At 33.4% G+C, this 10,835-nt stretch overlaps 1 non-coding gene and 1 pseudogene across 1 annotated transcript; one reads left to right on the top strand and one right to left on the bottom strand.

Moving 5' to 3' along the window:
• Positions 1 to 4,754: 4,754 nt before the first annotated feature.
• On the bottom strand, positions 4,755 to 4,826 carry TRNAG-UCC (transfer RNA glycine (anticodon UCC)). The gene has a single exon. It is a non-coding gene; the product is annotated as a tRNA-Gly (tRNA).
• Positions 4,827 to 9,811: 4,985 nt separating this feature from the next.
• On the top strand, positions 9,812 to 10,342 carry LOC114276454 (major strawberry allergen Fra a 1-3 pseudogene; annotated as a pseudogene).
• The last annotated feature ends 493 nt before the right edge of the window (positions 10,343 to 10,835 follow it).

Here is a 10,835-nt window from a genome sequence, read left to right as displayed (position 1 = left end):
TATAATGAATGTGGATTGCCATGCATATATGATGTGATGTAGATTTACATACATTATAGCATAAATGCATAAATATAATATAGGATCACAGATCATGGTGGGGCTCGCACCCACATCTCTTGCCATAGTAGTGTCTTACCTATTTAGATGACGTGATCATCATGTAAAATAACATTTTCATTAATTTAAGTCTAAATATTTCATGTTTATAATATCTAATAGTGTATAAATATGTTTTTCTATTTAATTTAGAAAAAATGACTGAATATTTACGATTCACGATTCGATTCGATTCGTGATTTGGTACATGGCCATTTCAATTCCCCGATTTGATGACTATGATTTTTTCTAGTTCGGTCCATAATGTTACCCAATCTGTATGTCTAGCCGATGGGTCTACTTACCATGTTCATCAAAAGGGTGATGCGTCTTTATCTTGTACTATCACTCTTACTTATGTTCTTTATATTCCTAATTTTGCTTATAATTTATTTACAGTTAGTCGTCTTGCCAAATCTCTTCATCATGCTTTCATTTTTTTACGTACTCATTGTTTATTTCAGGACCTAAGTTGAAAGAGGATTTTTGGCAGGGATTATGAGCATGATGAACTTTACTACTTTGGAGAGTCACCACCTTTTTCACCATCTGCTTCAAGTTTGCAAGCCTTTGTTTTCCCTAAGTCAGTATCTTATATTTTTTCTTTTCAAACTTTAGAGTTGTGGCATGCTCGCCTCGGACATGTCAATTTTCAATACTTACGTTTATTATTTCCCTCATTAAATAAAGCTTGCAAGCATCATAAATTTTACTGTGTGGTTTGTGAATTCTCTAAGCATACTCGTACTAGTTATATACCTCGCATGTCTCATGCGTCTAGTATGTTTGATTTGATCGATTTATGATGTGTGGGGCCCTTCTCTTGTTACTTCATTTTTTGGGCCTCATTACTATTTGACATTTATTAATGATTATTCATTGTGTACATGGGTTTATTTACTTAAAAAGAAATATGATATTTTTTACACAATTTCTTCAAATGATTAAAATTCAGATTCACAAATTTGTCCACACTATTCTCTCTGGTAATGGTGGGGAATACATTTCCGATGTTTTTTGTTTCCACACATTAATTAGCTTAGTATTCCACAAAAATTCATCTATGCCTACATCCCTGAGCAAGACAAGGTTGCTGAAAGAAAGAATTGTCATATCATGTCTATTGTCCATTATGGCATGCATGTTCTCAAATCATTTTGGCACACAACTATTCTTATTGATGTGTTTCTCATTTATTGAACTCCAAGTTGAGTTTTGGGGGGTTTGGCTCCTTTGTAGATTAAACCCGATTGCAATTTATTTTCTACCTTGCCTTGTGTGTTTGGTTGCACTTGCTTTGTCCAAAATCACAACTTTTCCTGTACTAAGTTAGATGATAAAACTATTTGGTGCGTATTTGTGGGGTACTATGCCCTTTCCAAGGGTTATCGAAGTAATGACCCGGTTGGTCGCCCTTTTTACCATTTTGTGGATGTTATTTATTGTGAAACTCTTCCTTTTTTTTTGGCACTAACTGTCTTATGTAGGGGTCTCCTTCCTCTAATCCGGTTGGTGACATGTCTTCCTTTGTCCGTCCATTTCCATTTTTTACTTAGCCACTCTGAGTTCCCCTCTGGCTATGTCACTTGTCTGGTCTTCTACCTCTCTCATTTCTCTCTTCCAAACTTATTCTCGCAGTCTGCATCGATCACCCTCTCCAATTTCCCATTCGTCTCCGGATTTAGGTAATGTTTCTCCCTTAGTTAGTGCTTCTCCACCTCCTCGGTATCCCCTTCGTACTTGTCTTGTCCCTGATCATTATGGTTGGCTAAAAAGAGAGGGAAGGAAATAAGAGGCAAGAGGGTTGAGAATAAGAGTGTTCAACTTGAGATGGTTAAGAGAGAGGGGGGAAAAAATGAAAGGGTTAAGATGGAGAGAGACGAGAAGGTCAGAGAGAAGGGTTGAAATGGAAAGAGGAGGGAACGAATGGGTGAGAGAGGGACAGATAGACAGAGAGAGACAGAATGGGAAATGAAGGGACGAAGCTGAGACAGAAGGTTTGAAGGACTTGGGGATCCAGTTATGCCTGCAGGCTCCTGTGATTTTTTGTGGAGTGTTGTCTCGAGTCTCTTTCCATAATCCAAACCGTTTATATTGTAGGGTTCATCAAGTAGATCATCCATGCAAAAACTCAAGTTGATTGGATATCTATAGCCCTATAACCAAAGCACATTTGTTTTTATAGAAATTAACGGTTAACAAAACTTTCATAATTTTTTAAAAACAATTAAGACCTAATCATGGGGTTATGAATATCCGATTAACTTGATTTTTATATGAATAATATTCTTGACGAACCCTTCAATATGAACAGTTCGTATTATCGAAAAACATTAAGGACGAACTCCCACAAAGGGGCACAATAGGCTGTTGTGCCTTGAAGGCACAACAGCACCCCAAGTCCAGGGTTGAAAGGGAAAGAGGGGATATGAAACGTTGAGAGAGAGAGAGAATAAAAATGTTATAATTATCAGATCAACTTAATTTATTTCATGAATTATACACCCAGAAAGTACTACAAAATGAACAATTCAAATCGTCGAAATGAGACTCATGGTAGGTCTCAGTAGCTCCTCAATTATCTCAAGTTCAGATTTAAATATGAGAGAAAATACTAATTTGTTTAATCTCACAGTCATAGCCCCCACATCACGTAGCCCCCTCATGTCACTTACCTCTCTCTTCTAACACCACCGTACCACCATGTGGAGGGGGGTTGTGGCTGCATAGTGGTTAGGTAGAGGATAAGTTGTGAATGGCTGGAGAAGTGGGTTTTATGTTTGGGATGATGGCTGGGTTTTGGTTGGCTGAAAGATGAGGTGTAGTAAAGGGGCATCACGAGCATGAAGTTGTCATTGCCGCAAAGCCATGGAATAAAGAAGGATGATAAAATAAAACAGGATTTGTGACGGTGAATTGTGTGAGATTTTTTAGAGTCAATTTACAACATACTTGGCAATAGGTGGGTTTTTGATAAATGAGACGCACATAATCAATGTAACTGGTAGCATAATAAAAAGAGAAAATAAAAATCGTATATTATATATATATATATATATATTGAAATTGGACACAATTTTAAGGATAAAATTATAATGTAATTAAATTATTTGATGATGTCAACAATTTTTATTATTTTTCTTTTTTAAACTCAAAATTCAAAAGAGGTTTTTGTCATTTTAGAAATCTCAAGAGAAGTTTTTATAATTTTATTAAACCTCAGGGGAGGTCAGTATAATTTACATAAGTTTAATTCATTAGTCATATAACTGAAAAATAATATTATTATCTATTTTACATTGAAATTCATATAACAACATGAAAGAGACAAAATGTAATTTATCCACCAATAAATTATAAACTAAAAATTAATTTAATAATTCAAAATTTAAAAAAAAATAAAAAAATAAAATGGTAGATTTGTTTAATCTTCTCATTAAATACATCTTTTAGAATGCTTATATAAAAAATGCTTCAGTTAATAATATACCAAAATTAAGTGATTTGTTTATGCACGTCTTCGCGCCTAACTAGACAAAATTCATGATACAGCCCATGTTTGAGATTAAAATCTGGACAATTTACCCGCATGTCCTTTTGAAAAGTGTCTTCTATTTAATCTTAAAATTTTTTTGATAGATCCAAAAATCTTGTGCTCATTTTTCTTCTGCTCTTTCTATGCGCCTTACTTCTTCTCTCTTTTTCTTCCAGATTTTTGGCAACCAATGATTGGCAATCACGCCTTTGCTTTTACTTTTTCTTTGATATATAGCCACCGACGATTGACGATCACCATTATTTGGGGTTCACGGGCAATTATCGAGTATCGATTCTTTACTTCGTGCTCACTGACGGTGAAGAAGATGAGTTTTGGAAGAAGAAAACGAGTAAATCCACTCAAATCTTAAACTCTACAAAAATTGAAAAATAATATATGTTTTTTACCATACTGTCTGTTGTTATTATGTTTTATATATATATATATAATATATCAATATTTAACACATTTTTCTTTATTTTTTCACTCTAATTTCTCTATTTCTTTTCATCAATATTGTGGACATTCCGATGAGTACAGTGAACATTCTGGACATTCCAGTGACTTCCAGTGACGTTTAGAACACTCTAGCAAACTTTCGACAATACTTCGGCCACTTCATTCCAACGAGTCTCCGGTGAATATCTGACAAAAGTCCAGTAATGGTAAAAAAAAAAAAAAATTGGTAACAATTAAAAATATGTTCGACCAATAGGTATAAGTGTTTTTGTTTTGGGACAAAATAAATTTTGAACTTTGTGTATGGGTAAATGCCCCTTAAAATTTAATTAATAATTTTGAATCTCAAAAATTTAAAAAGAATAAATTTTAAATAAAAATATAACATCAATATTAGTTAAAAGAAGTACAATGTCAATTTAAGCCTTAAACTACCTAAAAAATGGTTTTCACCTTTTAAAAATAAAAAAATAAAAAATATTTTTTGTTAACTTTTATTTTTATCATATCAAACGCTCCAAAAAACATTTTTTCTCCTAGAGCACAATTTTGTTAGTTTTTTTCCCTTGTCATTTCTGAGAAGGGGAAAAAATTAATTAATTAATTTCTTTGTCTTGAAAAAAATTCTAGAACGCGGTGGTAAAAAATAATGAGAATTTGCGTCTGCCGGGAGTCGAACCCGGGTCTATTGCTTGGAAGGCAATTATCCTAACCGTTGGACTACAAACGCTTGGTGAACTCTTTTTTCTAATTTTTTATATTGATTTATAATCTATGGAAGACGTTGAGAACTTTTCTTGGAATATTTATTTCTTCTTGGGAAAATTACTGTTCTGGTGGATTTTTGAAAAATTATTACAAAATAGTGAGAAATTTTATGATTTTAATAATTAGGGTAAATTACAAACACAATCCCAGAGGTTTATTTAAATTACAAATTATTCCTTATAGTTTTAGAAATTACATTATGTCCCTTTAGATTTTTAATTTCATAACGAACAGGTCTTTTTATTAATAAATCATCAAGTTCATTAATAGTTTTAATAATGTTATAATTTTATTTTAATTAATAATTCAGATAATTTTATTGTTGTATAGGTGAACAGTTAAAAATTTCGCTTTTTCAATTAATTTTGTTAAATAAAAAATTACGACAGGAAGGTATTTGTAATTTTCCAAACAACATGGGACAATTCGTATTTTAAGCAAACCTCAAGGGGTGTATTTTTAATTTATCCTAATTATTAATATTTATAAAATTATTCATTTTTTAGTAAATTTTTTTCTTACACACTACTAGTGTGTAATTCCCCCTTTTTTTCTTAATTCAATGAAAAATTTCAAATTAGTGTGTTGTAAAAAAATAATTGCAGATGACATTAATAATTAATGTTTTAAACTTTTCTATCAATTTGTAATAATTTTGTAAAAGTACAATTGAGTGATTATATCTCTTAATTCAACCACAATAATTTGTACTTACAGTCACATTAATTGAATCCTAACAATGAAAGACTTATCAAATGATAGGTTAAATCTGCATTTTGGTGCACAATGTAAGGTAAATATCTACTTGAACAACAAAGTGACTTTTGGACACAAATATATTTATCCAAGGAAGAAAATAATTTATTGAAATTAGATGCTAGTCGTTTGGTAATGTTTATATTTATAATTTTGTATATTTATAAAAAAATTGATCTTCCTTCTTTTAGTCCTTAGCTTCTCCTCCTTTTTCTCCTGCTTCTTCTCCTGCTTCTTCTGTATATGTGCCATCATCTTCTTTATTGCCTTCATCTTTTCCTAAGTCTGTCTTTCCTCCACCTCATTCCATTCCTATTACCTTCATTAGTATTGATCTCCCTTTTCAGTCTAGTCCACCCACCTGCCACCACTTCTTCCTCTATCCCTCTCCCTTCTCTTTTTCCCTTTACACTTAACTCTCATTCCATGGCTACTAGGTCCAAAGCCAGAAATTCTAAACTCTCATTCCATGATTACTAGGCCCAAAGCCAAAAATTCTGTTTGTCTTCAGGTTTCCACCACTGATCTTTCTACTAAATTGCTCCATACTGAGCCAACTATTGTCAAAGAAGCTCTTTAGTCTCCTATCTGGGCTGTTGCCATGATAGAGGAATTTAAAGCTCTTCAAGCTCAAGGTACTTGGAATTTAGTGCCTCCTTCCTCTTCTAAACTGGCTATGGGCTGTAAGTGAGTCTTTCGTATTAAAAAGAACTCAAATGGTAGTATAGCCAGATACAAAGTCAGGTTGGTTGCTAAGGGGTATTTGTAGCAAGATGGTATTGATTTTCAAGAAACAATTAGTCCAATGGCTAAACAACGCACAATAAGGATTTTTCTCTATTTGGCTCTTCATTATAATTGGTCTATCAAACAGTTAGATATCTCTATACTGCCTTTCTTCATGGAAAACTTGAGAAGGAGGTGTACATGGTACAGACTTAGGGGTTTGTGTATTCCACATGTCCTTCTCATGTATGCAGACTCAACAAGGTACTTTATGGCCTTAAACAAGCTCCAAGAGCTTGGCACTCCACTTTTTCATCATTTTTGCTTTCTCAAGGTTTCACCAATAGTTCCTTAGATATTTCTCTTTTTATTCACAAGACTTCTTCCAGTCTCACTGTGCTTTTCATCTATGTAGATCACATTATTTTAACTGGTAGTGATTCTACTTTCATTGCTCATCTTCTTCATCAAATGCATTCAATTTTTTCCATGAAAGAGTTGGGTGCCATTTCTTATTTTTTGGGTATTTCTGTTATAAAAGACTCCATAGAGTATTTTCTTTCCTAGCATGAGTATGCTTTAGAACTTTTTTTGAATGTCGGTTTGACTGATTGTAAGCCTTGTTCCACTTCTATGTCCATGAAGCCTTCTGTTTTCTCATCTGATGCCCTTCATTTTTCCTAACCATCCCTTTATCGAAGCCTTGTAGGTGGCCTTCAATATCTTACCATAACCAGACTTGACTTGTCCTTGGCAGTCAATCACGCTTGTCAACACATGCATGGCCCAACCAATGCTCATTTTCAAGCTGTCAAACACCTTTTGAGATATGTTAAAGGTACTCAATCTCATGGTCTTAGTTTCACTGTTGGACCCTTCACTCTTCATGCTTTTTCAGACTCTAATTGGGCTAGTGACATATTGGATAGAACGTCTACTTCTGGGTAATGCATTTTTCTTGGTCCCAATTTAATGTCTTGGTCAGCCAAGAAACAACCAATAGTTTCTAGGTCATCCACCAAGCCTGAATACAGAGCTCTGGCCAACATTGCTACTGAACTTACTTGGCTTCAACATTTGTTGATTGAGTTTTCTATTTCTACCTCTTTTGTTCCCATTCTTTGGTGTGATAATCTTTTTGCTATGGCTCTTGCCTCTAATCTTGTCTTTCATTCGCGGTCCAAGCCTATCGCTATTGATTGCCATTTTGTCAGAGAAAGAGTTGTTGCTAAGAAGATTGCTCTTCAATACATATCTACCGCTGATCAACTTGCAGATTTGTTTACCAAGCCTTTATCTGCTTCTCGGTTTCATTATCTAAAGGACAAGGTTATGCTGCTTCCAACACCCATACACTTGAGGGGGGATGATAAGATATCAATCAAGAATGAGCTACATGTAGCTAAGTCTGAGTCTAAACCATTAGACCAGTCTTAGCAGACGACACAAGCTCAGCATCATCATAGAGCTAGACTCACTCCTCTAGTGTAGCTGCAGCCTCCTCAAGCAGAGCAATGCAAAGCATCTAAGGCAACTCATTCCATGTGTTTGACTGTCATGCATAATGCCTCACAGACTTGTAAAGTTAGTAACTCACCAAGTGGAGTTGGTTAGGTTTGTTAGACCATCTCCAACGGTTCACCAAACTTGACATCAAATTTGAACTTTGGTGAAAAAGTTACTGTTTGGTACTCCAACGATTTCACCAAATCGGTATCAAATTGAGAATTCACCAAAAAATTCATCAAAGTGAGAACATGCAGCTTCTTTCATCATTTCACTGTGCGTAAAAGTTGGGAAGAGCAACCGGTCGACCTGTCGGTTGACCGGCCGGTTGACTAACCGGTCCACCGGTTCCTTTGCAAAAATTTTGGTTCAAACTGGTCAAAAGGTTCAAAGAGGTACAAAAAAAACAAAAAATATGCCTTACCGGTTGACCGGCCGGTCAACCAACCGGTCAACCCACCAGCTGCAGATGGAGACGAACGAACACATCTCCTTCATAATAATTCATCACCTCCGGTTCCGTACAGAGCCTCAGACATTGAAAGCATAGAGATCGTCCCTTCACCATCATCGAACGAGCCAAATGAACCAACACCTAAATATGTTGACCAGAATCAACGGCTTGCCTCTCTCGACGTCTTCCAAGGCCTCATTGTCGCTGCACGTGAGTGTTTATCTGAAATTTTCTTTACAACTCTTTCTGTTTGGTCACCGAGAATCTCTCTCGACAATTACTGATTGATTTCTTTCTCAAAGAAAAGAAAAGAAAAGAAAAGAAAAGGAGTAAACTTTAATATTTAGTTTGTTTGTTGACATGACAGTTGATGATTTTAAGTCCAGATTTTTTGATTTCATTTCTGATAAGTAATTCTTGGATCTTTGATATGGAATGTGGGCTTATCGGTCGACCAACCGGTTGACCCACAGGAATTTGATGCACCGTTGGAGCAACTGATATCAAATTGAGAAAATGAGTCATTTTTTACTCAAATTTGGTGAAAAAAGAAATTCACCGTTGGAGATGCTCTTAGTTACATATTATTGTATAAATAAACAATGTATCTTCTTGAATAAAGTTAGCTCAGTTTATTTCTTTCTTCAGTGTCATTTTTCAATTATTTTAAATTCATAAAAAAAATTGAAAGGAGTTTGTGAAAAAGTTGTGTAAAATTAGAGATTATTGAAGAAAGATTTAAAAAAAAAAAAAAAGAAGAAGAAGAAAAGTTTATAGTATTTGGTTTGATATGTTTTTTCAAACTTTTGTTTTGAATTTTTTTTATTTTCATGTTTTTTTTTAATAACCATTTTATTTTCTTTTTAAATTCACTTAATTTAATATATTTTTATTTTTTTAATTTACTTTTAGATTTAGATTCACTTAATCTAAATACACTTAGAAATAATTTGTTGTGTATTCATTTTGGGGAAAAAAATTATTAATATTAAATAATAATAATAAAAACAAAAAATATAATAATAAAAAAATCAATACATAATTGAATTTATAAATTTTTTTACTAATATTTTACTTTTTAATTTTATTTAGATTATTAAATATAATATTTTCATGTAAAAGTATAATTTAAATATAAAATATGAAGAAATTCTAGTATCTTTAATCACCAAAACTAAGAAAATATGAAAAATAAAAAACTGAAAAACAGATTTAAAAAATAAAAACAATGAAAATAATTCTCATTTAGAATTTTGACATCATACCTTGATTATTAAAGTACCATGTAAAATATTACCATTTGCAAAAAATAATTTAAACAATAAGAAAGTGTATGAAAATAACCTACAAATTTTTTAGATGCAACACAAATCTCTATTTTAAAAATGCATATTTTTTTCTTTGTCTAGATTCAAATGAATGCATATAGTTTTAAGATGCCCAATCCAAGTCTATATAATACCCATTGTCTTAATTCACTTCTTCATATCCACAATCAACTCATTCTCATTTTCTACACCTCTCTATTCCTTCTTTCCTTTCTTCCATTAGCCAAAAAGAAAAATGGGTGTCACCACTTATACCCAAGAGTTCACTACCTCAGTAGTACCCAATAGGATGTTCAGGGCTTTGATCCTTGACTCCCACAACCTCATCCCCAAGCTTCTCCCTCAATCCATCAAGAGCATTGAGTACGTTGAAGGCGATGGCAGTGTTGGAAGCATCAAGCAAACCAACTTACATGAAGGTATATATATAGGTTTATATATTTGTCAATTTATACCCTTTTGCTATATTCTTTTTTACATTATTTTGCTAATAACAATGCTTGTTTTGTTTGTGCTATGACAGGGAATCACATGAAGTGCTTGAAGCACAAGATCGATTTACTCGATGTGGAGAACTATGAGTGCAAGTACACTTTGATTGAAGGTGATGCATTGGGCGGCGCCAGCAAGCTTGAATCTCTCTCTTATGAGGTCACGTTTGAGGCTATTGATGGCGGGAGCAAGGTGACAATGGCGGGAGCAAGGTGACAAGCACAAGCTACTATCACGCCAAAGGTGACATTGAGCTCACCGAAGAGGAAATGGCAGGTGGAAAAGACAAGGCCATGGGGATGTTCAAAGTTGTCGAAGAATACCTGATCGCAAACCCAGATGTCTATGCTTAAACCAAAATTTGTTATTGTTGTTCAGTCATTTTTTTAAATTATCTGTTCCTATGTTATGTATTTGAAGGTGTGAATTTTTCTTTTGTTTTGTTTTGTTTTTTTTTTTTTTTTGCTTATTTATTTTTATTTTTTAAAAAAGTTGTTTGAAAAGCTACCTATAGCTTGAGAATAATGTAGCAAGTCTGCTGCTTCAATGTTGGATATGGATTTTAGAATTGATTTTTTTTCTTCCTAGATATTCTTCATGGCTAATACGGTGAAATGAACCTAATTACATTGGCTTTGTGAACAATATTAATGGACCACAAATCAATATTAATTACTAAACTCAATCGAAATAGATAACAAAAACAAAA

This window comes from Camellia sinensis, chromosome 13, assembly GCF_055761805.1.
Source record: "Camellia sinensis isolate YWXY chromosome 13, ASM5576180v1, whole genome shotgun sequence".
NCBI lineage: Eukaryota > Viridiplantae > Streptophyta > Magnoliopsida > Ericales > Theaceae > Camellia > Camellia sinensis.
This window is presented reverse-complemented; position numbering and strand designations above follow the sequence as displayed.